Raw genomic sequence first — 13,281 nt, 5'->3', positions numbered from 1 at the left:
GAGGACGCATACCCTGTAGCACCGTCAAGTAGTCGAGGTGGGCCGACTGCACGAGGTTCTTCGTGGCTTCTAAAATTGTTCAACTCGAGTAATGGCTGATAATAAAGTTCAAGTTTTGGGCTACATTTTTTTTTTTTTACTTTCATAGTAATAAATAATTAAAAGTAAATGAATTTTTACTCATGAATTTATCGAATTCCGGTCGGGTCGCAGCCACGCATTTAAATTTTTTGTGCCACCGTTCCAAAGGATTATTTGTTCTTATGGCGTTTTTGAATTGGGAAAACAACCCTGGGCCTTTTCCTTTTATCCAGAAACGCACATAATATTCACGCACGTCCGTGAATATTAGCGCGAGTTCTGGATATTCCCGGCACAAGTCATCGCTTATTACCCGAAACCCTTCGGGAATAAATTGTCCAGGAAGGAGACATAAGTTCATTAGATCTCTCTCAAAAGCGTAAGCCTCCTCGATGAGGTGCGGGCATTCACGCTTAACCCGAGAGATGACGGATCGCGAGTGAAAACGTTTCATGAGCGCCTGAAATCATTTAGATGTGTACATCCATCAAATTATCTCAACATTAAATATTCAACAGAGACTGGTTCGGTGGAAGTGAAACGGAGTAGAAACGTATTATGAAACGCAATATACAATAAAACGGAGTAATAAGGGAGTTCGAATAAGAATATAAAGATTAAGGGCTTACTTGGCTGTAGTGAAAACGGCAACCCAATAGCTTCACCTCCGGAAATACCGTCATTACTGCATTTTGTAGAGCAGTTTCGAAATCAGTCATCACTGTTTTCGGGTTGAATGAAGGAATAAGACATTGTGTTATGCATCGGAGCACCGCGACGTAAGACTCCTGCGTTTTTCTGCTCATCAATGCTAATGCAATGGGGAAGTGCTGAAAGAAAAGTTGCAATTTTCGTATATCGGCATATATATATAACAGTGCAAAACAGCCACAATAAAGATATTATGTTTACCTGATTTCTATACTCTACCATAACGTTAAGTAGTTGGGTGACCCCAGAAACATTGGGAACGACGCTAAAGGTCCCATCAATAAAGGCCACGTTACTTTCTTTAAACGCCGCCGCAAACGTTGGCCACCCAAATACCACGTGCGATTCCACGCTGGAAATCTCCGCGCGAACGCTTTTTATTGCGTATGGCTGAAAATGGTGCCGAGTCTGATTTACAGTACCAGATTCGGGATCTACATCAATAATTTCATATGCCAGCTCCATTGTCCATACATCGTTTTCCAGAATGTCAGCGATTTCGGAAATATTCTTCGGTACTAACGGAATTTTGAATCGTTTCCGCCATGTACTCATCACTGACTTCATTCTGGGAAAACCCAAAAGTTGTGCCGCAATTTGGTTCCTGAAATATCGCAATTTTTCATTTTTCCAAGGAAAAAATATTCCTCATACTTCTGTAATACTCCTTTTTTATCAATTTTCAAAATAAAATTGTAATTGTTTCAAAACAACAAACATCATATTCATGCGGCTCAATTTATTTTTTGAATTTTTCTCCAGCGCATGCGTCGTTGACGTCTTGCTTGCAGGAACCGCCACCGCCGCTGCCACAAATGATGTTTTTTTGTTTGTTTGTTGTTGTTGCTACGTGCGGCTAATGGAAGAAAAAATCTCGGTGCTTCATCATCACGGCCAACAAATAACGACATTTATTCAATTGGAGTAAGTATTGAAATGAGTCGACATTTATTTAACTCGATTATAATCATTTCATTCAATTAAATCAATGTAATTGTAGTATATAATTGCTAGAGTTATTAAACTAGAATAATTCACCCGCTTTATTATTCAGAATACCCGCTTTATCATTTCAGGTCATGTATCGATGCTTGAACTGCAATATGCCGGTGGCACTCTCCTGGGTGTCACACCATTCCTGCTTCCTCCACCAGCAAAGGATTTCCATCGACGAATTCAATCTTATCGATGGAATCCAAGGTAAGATGAAATATTATTTTTTAAATTCTTGATTTTCTAAACAAACCGCCCCTATTAATTCTATCATCCTCTCATTAATTCTATTTTTAATTATCTTTTATTTTCAGCTTCTGCAAACAGCGACTCTGCGATTGAGGAAACGGATGATGGTGTATGTTTAAACACCCAGGAGGAAGCTACTCAGCGTATTTGGAATTGTGTCGTGGCGGCAATGGAACACAACCAGGATATGCTCAGATATCCTACCGATGCTCTGAGCATATCCCGGTTAAACGATTCATGGGTGCAGCTCGACGAAGAATTGTTTCAGTATGCAGAAGGCACCCTCGACGAGTGGAAAACAGTGAGTAAATTTCATCGCAATGTACTCAAATTTACTTATTTTTATTATACATTAATATTTTTAATATTTTTATTTTATATTTTCTTATGTTACAGACAATACAGAGATGGAGAGAAAAAACAACACTTAAATGGGAAATTCTCAAAGACACCAAATTGACCAATGAAAAGCTGGATTTATTTTTTTCTGATGCAGAAAAACGACTTCTACACCTATTGGGTCACATCAAGAATTTTCAAATGAACGTCATTCCAATATTTCCTTAATATGTAACATCATTTATGGAATAAATAATGTGAAAATAATAAATTGTTAATTTTTATGATTCAATGTGCGTGTATTTTTTTTGCTATACCCAATATAGTTTATTTCCCCGTTGTCTCGAGATTTTTATTTTTAATGAGGCGGTAGAGGGGGCCCAGGGGTTAAAAACGATAAAATATTAGAATCAACTGGGCCTTCGTCAAGTAAATATTAAATATGTAATTTATATACTAAAAACAATTATTCATTACCACACGTGTGTTGTGGTCTAACGGTAATGTATCCATTTGAGACGATGGTGGTCCGGGGTTCAAATCTAACCTGATAAAATTTTTTTTTTTTGTTATATTATTAAAATAACAAATCTTACGTTTTTGCTCCTTCATCGTACAACTCTTTAAAAGTTCCCGGTTCTTCTTCTGATTTTTTGCATAATTCTTTGCGGAACACTGCCTTTTCTTCGCAAAATTTATCATTGCAAACATCTGTGCAATGATTTTGAGTGAGCGTAAATATTTTGTCGCTCTCACTTAATGTTCCTCTTCCTAGACAGCCCTTCCAATAATTCTTACAGCGATAATAGCTAATAAAAAAACGAAATGCTTTTAGAATTAAATTATTTTATTGGAATATAATATATCTGTCGTGCAATTAAAGCTGTTAAATTTTTTTTATCATTATATATGCAGAACTTGAGTTAAAAAATGTTACAAAGAAATTAATAAATGAATAATACTGTAATTAAATATTAAAATATAACAGAAAATAACCTAATTATACGCCCATCACTTTTGCAATATTTTTTGTTTCTTTGATATGCATGGCCATCAAAAATGGTCTCGGGCATGTTGTACAAACGTTTTTTAATTTTTTCCTCTACGGGAATATTTCGATTTTCTTCACTCATGCTTCAAATTTTTACTTTATTCAACAATTAACTTGGTATAAATGATTAGCAGTGAGAAATGGTTGAATGCACAGCACGATGACTTGTTGCAGAATAATATTGTAAAAACAGAAATAGTTGTAACAAATGTGTGGTGAACGAAAAACAAAAGAAGATATCTCTTGTTGGAGGGGATTTTTAAGGGGAGATTTCAAATGAAATTGAACTCGGTGAGGTTTATTTTTTGCCAAACATACATAAACGTACAAAAATGTAAGTGGTAGGTAATATCAATAGATAAAAAGATCGAAATTGACAAGTACAAAATTGGTTGACCTTATCTGTATAAAAATATTGCAGATTTTCTTCAAACTTGGTTACAGTTTGAATGAACGCGCCTTATTTAATGATATCATTATTACAGTATTGAAATAATTACTATACCATATTAAGAATTACAATATTTCAATAATCCCATTTTTTCGTTTCAGAAGTATGAGCGAAGATGGGGAAATATGAAAAGAAAATTATAGAATTTTGCTCACTCTGATCGCAATTAAAACATGGAATGATTTTTCAGCTAAATCCACCTCGCTTCCTCGCTACAACCTCGTCTTTGGACATTTTTTTATATTATTAAACAATTTTAGCGATCGTTCAATAACGATTAAACGAGGAAATAATACGCAAAATGTGTCTTGACAATGTGGAAGCAACGAAAGATAATCATAACGAACAAACGTTCGTTTATTCATCAAATACAATAATTGCAGTTCAATAACCGACAAGTAATAGGAACATAGATAAATCCACTTTGTTAATATGATCTACGAATAGCTACAATAATCACTATTCTTAAGAAGGAAAAAAGAAAATATAAAGAATAAACTAGCTGATAATTGTAGTGTGCATCATTCAAAAACATCGACATTTTTTTTCATTAGAGCAAAAATCCCATTACATTTTTTGGGTGCAGTAACAAAGCTTGCAGAAAAACGTAGATTTCGAACATGGAACAATTTTTTAAAAGAAATTTTTTTCATTTGAAAATTCTCCAGAATTAAAAAATGGTAAAAAATTTAAAATGAATTCTGACTGACGCTGAAAAAGGACAACATTTCGATGGACTCTAACGACGCACATTTGTTAAAATCTCGCCACTGTACTTCTCGAGTTAAAATGTATTATCTTCGACAATTTGTAGGAGAATTTATCAAGTTATCATTTTGCGTTTCTTCGTTTCTGCGACGCTTCATAACGCTTCATAACGCTGTGACGCCGCTTATGCACTGCCACATTCCACTTTTGTCTTTCTGCAGATCGGAATCTCTTAAATATTCCATTATCGGCTGTAAACTTGGCTCAGGGCTGTCCGCTACTCATTGTTAGATGCGGGTAACGGTGGCTCGGGTAACGGAAATATGCGACAAAGCAATGGTGGATCTTATTGACAAGCGAATCGTCCCATCGAACGAGCAAGGCCTATCAATACAGGCACGAGACACTTGCACAGAGACACTGAAACACATTCATTTTGGAAATGTTTTTTTGAAAATCGAATTTCTATTAAATTGTAATGAGGTCTCAATTTGTTGATCGAAAAAAAGAATCATATTCGATACTAAGTAAAATAGTTCTAATTTCTGGATAGATTAATATATTTAAAATTTATTATCCGCTAGTTTCATATTCTTTTAACGTTCGTTACAATAGTTTTATGCTTCCAGCTTATATAGATAAAAATCTTACGTTTTGCCTGAGTTCCCCTGTTCCCACTCTGCTCTTTGCATCCTCTTATCATATTTGTCATAACCATCAGTAATCTCCACTTGAGTGGCTATTATTTCCTCTCTGGCTGGTTCGCATCTTGCAGCAACATCGTCAAGTAATTTTTTAAGGCAAAAACTGAAACGCTCGGCCACTGGCACTCTTTCAACAGGTGAAAATCGAACCTCGTCAAGCCATTGTTGGAGTCCACATTCAAGGAAATAAATTCCAAGAGCTATATCAGTTTCGGTTTTGCTTATTTCCCATACATCCAAAATTCCGTATATACATTTGCTACCCTAAAAGGAAAAGACATTAATAAATCAAACGATTGAACAAACATTTGTAGACAAATTGCAACAAAATCAAATGCATACGATGGAAAAACTGTTACCTGTAGAATGGATATGAAAAGTTCCTTGTCAGCTATAAATGGCAGTGAAATATGACCCAATTCAAGGACCGTTTTTGGCTCAGGGCATATGAGATTGTAAATGCCTCTTATCGACAAAAGACCTCACTGGGTTTTCGACACTTGATTCACATAGGCGTAGCTCCACATCCGTTTTCTGAATTAAAATCAGAATCACCTCTGCCATGGAAGCAAGGAGAACCTCCTCGCATAGAATAATCATGAGTGCGACTACAGAAAGAACTCAAAAAATACTATAATAAACTTAGGAAAGCATCATAATGATATCATTGCCGTAGTTCGCAGTATACTTTCTGTGCTCAAGGCAGGGATAAGATTGAAACGCTCAAACAATAAAGAGATAAGATTGACGGACCTAAAAAGGTAAAATGCAATGAATTAATGATAGAAGAATTTTGAGAAATAAATAATGATCTTGACTTTTACCATGAAAGATATTTGTTTTTCAAACTCACTTGAGCATGGCGAGAGGAGCTTTTCTTTTTGGGGAATAAACGAGGATAGATCAAAATATGCACAAGCTCATCCCTGAACGTATTAACACTGTGAAAACTCGATATTGTGATTTCAACTTGTCGCTTTGATTCATCTAGCCAAAAGTTTCAAGCACGATAGATGCATGATTTCCCACTGCTCCAAACACAACACTGATGACACAAAAGCGAACCAAGAACGCTCTCTCCCCTGAATAAGGATCCCCGCCGAACATGCACATGATTCTTCAAGAATTCAGAAGCGCATGGAGAACGTTATTTAATGAACAGTCAACTTGTAGCACGATTTAATCGAAATGAAAAAGTTTTTGCACGATTCATGAAAAACTATCTTCATTATTATTATTATTATTATTGTTGTTGCTGTTGTTGTTACACGACACTAATTCATCCCGTCATTAATAATTGTCATTTAAGTCAATAATCACTTTTTTATTCATTAATCACACTCCTCAAGCAACAGCACTCTGGGGATCAAACCTCACGTGTTAACATGACGTTTAATTACGAAGGACAAGCTCAGATGTGCGTATCTATGTATATATATGAGAACCCCTGTCGCCGAGACTGTAATTTTCGAATTATCGATGAAAATACATACTGTGACATCTATGCTTACATCTAGAACTATCTGACTGCAGTTATTTCGGCTAGTGACTTTCGGCCGACCGGAAATAGTGAAAACGCCATTTTCGGCGAAATTAGACCCTACCGGTCACTGCGCGCCGAGGTGTTCCTCGCGGGTCTCGGGCGGTCAGCGCCGGGTCTCAGCGTGAGGTTTTCGGCCTTCGCGCCGTCAGTGTGCGTCTGGTGAGGTGCGACCTCGTCTGCCCTCGTGCAGTCAGAGTCGAATTGGTTAGGTGCGATTCTCAACTCTCTAGACAGGTCAGGCAAGTAGACCAGCCAACCGCGGCTGAGCGCGATAACGTAGATAGAACCGCGATCCCCCCCACCGTAGTTACGGCCGCACCGGGCGGTCCTCGCGCGCGTACCACGGAAGTTAGGGTCCTGCAGCTCAACATGCGCAGGTCGCTCGTCGTAACGGGCGAGGTTCGTGAACTTGTTGGCCAAAAGCATCTGGATGTCTTGCTCTTGCAGGAACCAAACACCAGAACTGAGGGTCAAAATCACGTCGTTCTCGGACTAGGGACTGGTATGCGGATAGCGGCAGTGCGCTCGGCTAGACCGTGGGCTGCCGCAGCGGTCTGCAACCCGTCATTTCAGATGACATTCGTCTCGCAGCTCAGCACCGCTCACTGCGTCTGCGCAGAAGTGCTGGCACCCGGCTTCTCGTTTTACGTCGTCTCGCACTACTTTCAGTGGCGCGATGACATCGAGCAGCACCTCAGGCATCTCGAAATGGTGCTTCGTTATCTGAGGGGGCAGAGAGTTTTAGTGGCGCTGGACGCCAATTCCCGCTCCGAAATGTGGGGCCCCAACGGGTCCGATCGTCGAGGAGTCAGGCTCGAGTGGCTTATCAGGGAATTTGGCTATCACGTGGAAAATGATGTCCAACAACCTCCAACCTTCTGGACGGTTAACGGGTCGTCGTTCATCGATGTCACCCTGACGTCTCCCTCCATGAGCTGCTTCGTCGGCAATTGGACCGTAAGGGGAGACTGGACCACGAGCGATCATCGAGCTCTGGACGTTAGGCTGCGGCTCCCAAAGGCCACGGGAAATGATGAGATACCTGTCCTCAGGTAGTTCAATGTGAACAAGGCCGACTGGGAGCAGTTCTCCTTGATCCTGGCTGATCTTTCAGCGAACAGGCTGGAGGGACTCCCGCTGACGTCCGCCGAAGAAGTCGAAAGAATGGCGGAGACTCTCACGAGTGTCATAACTGATGCTTGCACCCAGTCGATGCCGAGGAAGAAATACTATAGAAGGTCCAATCCGTGGTGGACAGTAGCTTTGACGAATCTCAAACGAAAAGTGAACCGGAAACGTAGGGCATTCCAAGGAGAACACGATGACCTTCGACGCCTGGAACGCCGATTCGAGTACCGCACCCTCTTGCGGAAATATAGTCGGCTGGTGAAGACGACCAAGCGTGATAGCTGGAGAGACTTTGTCTCGTCGTACGGGAACGTGGAGCCCTGGGGCTTTGTTTACAAGCACCAGGCAAACAAGCTCTGCGTTGAGAGGGTGCTGAGCACTATCCGGCGAGACGAAGATTTCACGAGGAACATGGAAGAAACCGCCAGCTGCCTTCTTGATGTCCACATCCCCAATGATCGAGTAGAAGATGACACTCCTCAACAGCGGGAAGTCAGGGAGAGTTCCGCCATCGTGCCGGACACTCCAGACGACCCAGAATTCACCTACGGCGAGCTTTCTGTAGCCGTCAAATCCCTTAAAAGCGGGAAAGCCCCGGGACTCGACCTGATCGAGGTTGTCGTTCTCAAACGGGCATTCGGCGTCATCTCCGGTCAACTGGTTCGATTGTTCAACGGGTATCTTCAAGTAGGTGTCTTTCCCTCCGGGTGGAAGGAGGGCTCCCTTCGAGTCTTCCTGAAGGGTGACGGCAAGGACGAAAGAGACCCCAAGTCGTATAGGCCCATTTGTCTCCTCTCCGTTCTCGGTAAATTATTAGAAAAGGTTATTAAAGGGCGACTCGACGGTAGTGTACTCGCGGACGGGAAAATTTCGGATAGGCAGTACGGATTTAGGCAGGGAAAATGCACGGAAGACGCGATAGTAGAGATGCGACGTATGGTAGATAGATCAGCTGGGATTTACACGATAGGACTGTTGTTCGATATATCGGGGGCGTTCGATAATGTATGGTGGCCGCTCGTCTTGACCGCGTTGAAGGATAGGGACTGTCCGAAGAACCTCTTCAAGGTTATTCAGAATTACTTTAGTGATAGGAAGGTACAGATGGCATGGGGGGCAAATAGGGTTACCAAGCAAGCAACGAGGGGTTGTCCCCAAGGTTCTGTCCTGGGTCCAACGTGCTGGAACCTTATGTTCGACGGGCTTTTGCGAATCCTCGAAGAGATCGCCCCGGAGAACTATGTAGCATACACCGATGACCTCCTGGTTACGGTGCAGGGAAACTCGCGCGTAGAATTAGAGCACAGGGCACAGGGGATCGTAGACAGAATAGTTGGGTGGTGCAGGGACGCGAAACTAGAATTATCAGAGAGAAAAACAGAAGCCATCCTCCTTAAGACAGACTGGCAGCGCAGGGCACCGATAGGTAGGAGGGGAGGAGACCGTCCCGATCGTCAGCGCAGACAGGATAGGATGCCAGATTTGGCAAATAGGTATCCGGTTATCCGTATAGGGAACACTAGAATAAACTTTAAAGACAGTGTCAGGTATCTTGGTGTCCATTTCGATAAGGGGCTAAAGGTTAAATCTCATGTTAGGTATTTGAAGGGGAAATGTATAGGACTTTTCCAGAAGTTAGAGGGATTAGCGAGGGCCTCGTGGGGTTTGAGATACGCGGCTATGGGTAAATATTACAGGGGGGTGTTTCTTCCTACGGTTAGTTACGCTGCATCAGGGTGGGTAGACTTGTGCTATGAAAGGGACAGGAAAACTTTGAAGACAACGCAGCGGCTCGGGCTTATCGCGGCTACTAGGGCTTATAGGACGACTTCGTACGAGGCGTTGTGTGTGCTGGGAGGCGCGCTTCCGGTAGAAATCCTTTTGGAACAGAGTAGGGCTCGATACGACGTCAGAGTAGGTTGGGACACCAGGATCAACAACGTGATGGTTCCAGCGGGCGAGCCAGACGCCGTGGACATCATCAAGGGCGAGGCGCTCAATATGTGGCAGGCCAGGTGGGATTCTTCGACGAAAGGCCGTACCACGTATGCCTTCTTCAGAAGCATTCGGGATAGGATGAACGCGGGCTGGTTCCAGCCGAGCCACTATACGGCGCAGGTCGTCACCGGCCATGAGAACTTCAGGGCGCGACTTGCGTCACTGGGACTCGTGGACGGAGAGGAGGGCACGTGTGGCGGGCTGGACACGGTACAGCACTTCCTTCTCGAATGCCCCGAGTTCGAACCGCAGAAAGTCGCTTTGCGGGAACAGCTCGGCGGGCGGAACTGGCCCTCAGCGGCCCACCACTTGGTGTCGAGTCGGGAAGCCTTTTCCGCCTTCTCCGATTTCTGTCGCGAGGCGCTGTGGCTCAAGAGTTTCGGCTGAATGGAATAGGTAGGCAGGTAGGGACCGCCGAGTGTTTGGATGCCTGGGCAGACTGGCACTCGGAGCAGCACTGACAGCTCCCTCAAGAGCTAGCTCAGCGGGCGTGTGGTTTTGTGTGTGTGGCTACGCGTTTGTGTGAGTGAATGCATAGGGCAATGGGTAGCACAGGGAGCAAAACAAACAAATTAAGGGAAGACTAACCAACAACACTAACACCAACATAGCTCGATAGATAGACAATAAGAACCGAAGGAGAATTAGAACTTAAGTAAACTATTCCAGAAAGATAAGGACTTAGGATTAAGAACGGAACATCTGGTCAGCGCCACCAACGAGACGACAATGACGGCAACGAAAGATATAAACGCCAGGGAAACCAGCGGTACCAACAAGGAACAAGGGAAAAAGGTAAAAGCCGCGAACTAACACTTAACTAACAAACTACCGATAAAAGTAAGCACTGGACGAAGAGAAGACAGGTAAGCCTAGGACTAAGACTAAGAGTAAGATAGGGAGGGGGAGAAGATAAAGGAGGAAGAAGGAAAAGGAAATAGAATAGAAGTAAGGAAGTAAGGAAACAAGGGGGAGCTGCTCAGATAGGTAGGCGGATGTAGTACTAAGTCACCATAGGAAAGCAGAATAGGTAGGTGGTAGAGTCGCTCCAACTTCTGAGGGTCGTAAAGCGACGTGTCTCGATGCTTGCCTAGCCGGAGGGGGCGATGTCGGACACCTCCGGTGGCGGACTACCGGGTCCGCACAACTTCGGGGGTCACCCGGGACATCCAGGCGGGCACGAACGTGGCTAAACAGGACGCGTAGGATACACAGACAAGGACACAAACACAACACACACAAATCCAACACGAATAACAACACTTACACGCTAGAGTACCACCTTCCAACCACCCATCCCTATTCCTTGTCACTTTCTGGGCTGCGTCCAGGCGGGACGCGAGAGCAGGCCTTCCCGAGGTTCCCCGTGAGTGCGCGGGGACGCGTCCGAGCGGCCTTCCTCGGAACGCCAATTGGACGGGTCCTCGCGTAGCCAAACTGCTCTTTTCGCTACTCGAACCAGCGAAGGTCAAAGGATTTTTCTATTGCCCCTTCCCGGGGTAGGGGACCTTCGACAGAGGGTGGATGGATGAATGCTGCGTTTGCCCGAAAGGGCGCGGTAGCGTGGGTTGACCGTCTTCGAACGGGAGACCTAGACACTAGTTGTCCCTATCTCCCCCCTCGCACTTGGGTGCCGTGTCGTAAGCCGACAGGCGGAGACGGCACGTTAAATACAACAGGTAGACGTATGTCCCTATCTCCGACGACGAAGAACCATAATTTCCGTTAGATATCGTCAACGCAAGCATGAGCGAGCTACGTAAAATCTCTCTCGGTCGGTGGACGCCCGGTGCGGGCGTCGCACGACCGACGAAAAATTTCGCCCAATTTCAAGGTACCTGGGCACGTAACTGCGCAGTTTCCCCGACGTACGCCATCGAGGGAAGGAACGTCGTCGGGAGACGTAGCGAAACTCGTCTCGTAGGGTCTAACGGGGAAACGAGAAATCCTCGGTCGGTGGACGCCCCGTGCGGGCGTCGCACGACCGACGAAAAAATGTTTCAATTTCTCAGAATATTATCTTCGATAACTCCAACAGCTCGGCTAATGTATATTTTTGTACCCATTCGTCGTGCTTCGTCAAACGCGGACAGAAGCGAGCATAATCATTACAAATCTATTTCTATTTGTCTTTCCCATGTATATTGATATCAAGTTCTTCATTCCGATATTGTTGAATTATTATATTGTTCATATTGACGAAACGTAGATTAAAAATTGTCAAACTGTCCGAAGAACTTTGTTAACTCATCCTCCCTGCTCGTCAAGAGTGGAGCTTCGAGTTTTTCCTCCTTTACCGCCATGCTTAAGACCGCTCGGCTGCAGGCCAAGTTACGGCGCTCTCGTACTAGTATCAGAGAGTAAAAGGTCGTCGTCGTCGTCGTCGACGACGACGAGTACAAAGTCAATGAGTTTTGTACTATGGGTATGTTTTCGTAAACATTTCTCCATGCCTTATACTGGATGCTATTAAAATTTTTTGTTTTCTCTCGTTCGGAGTGAAAAATATTTCGAAAAATTCGCCCAACGCAGCATAACCACGGGTCGGTGTCTATGAACGAATTGCCCTTTACGTGGTCGACGCCATAGGCGGTTTTAAACGAAAAATACGCGTTCTTCGTGAACGCAAATTTTACCGAGCATCGACTCACCCGTTACCGGGCGAGAACACACAACGAGAAACGTATGTTTCATACGATAGTGTCTCTGACGGGGGAAACAAAGTTTCTTCCGTGGCACTTCGAGTCGCTTTGTGAATGAATATTCCTAGCGTCGAGTATCTAAAAGTTGAGAGTGTTTGAAACGTAGCCGAATGCGGGTTAGCATTTTCATGATTGATTTTGTAATCCGTGGAAACTCTCTTATACGAGCGGGTTTCCGAAATAACAATACGGAAAGACAAGAGTGTTTGTCTTAAGAAAAGTAAAGGGTCGTGATTCGCTGTTAATGCGGCGGATCGCACTCTACGAGAGCTCTCTCCGAGCTCATGGGCGTATTTGTATACGTTACACGAAGCTCCCTGGTTGATCCTGCCAGTAGTCATATGCTTGTCTCAAAGATTAAGCCATGCATGTCTCAGTACATGCCGTATTAAGGTGAAACCGCGAATGGCTCATTAAATCAGTTATGGTTCCTTAGATCGTACCCACATTTACTTGGATAACTGTAGTAATTCTAGAGCTAATACATGCAAACCAGAGTTCCGACCAGAGATGGGAGGAACGTTTTTATTAGATCAAAACCAATCGGTGGCGGGCTCGCCTGTCCACCGTTTATCTTGGTGAATCTGAATAACTTTGTGCTGATCGCACGGTCTTGTACCGGC

General features: G+C 43.6%; 1 non-coding gene across 1 annotated transcript in view; it reads left to right on the top strand.

The window, feature by feature from the left end:
* Window positions 1-12,972: 12,972 nt before the first annotated feature.
* LOC122410356 (small subunit ribosomal RNA) overlaps window positions 12,973-13,281 on the top strand; it is a 1,914-nt gene continuing 1,605 nt past the window's right edge. Inside the window, exon 1 of the ribosomal RNA XR_006260930.1 lies at window positions 12,973-13,281. This exon is cut by the window's right edge and continues 1,605 nt beyond it. This is a non-coding gene — a ribosomal RNA (small subunit ribosomal RNA).

This window comes from Venturia canescens, chromosome 4 (assembly GCF_019457755.1).
Source record: "Venturia canescens isolate UGA chromosome 4, ASM1945775v1, whole genome shotgun sequence".
NCBI classification, from domain to species: domain Eukaryota; kingdom Metazoa; phylum Arthropoda; class Insecta; order Hymenoptera; family Ichneumonidae; genus Venturia; species Venturia canescens.
This window is presented reverse-complemented; position numbering and strand designations above follow the sequence as displayed.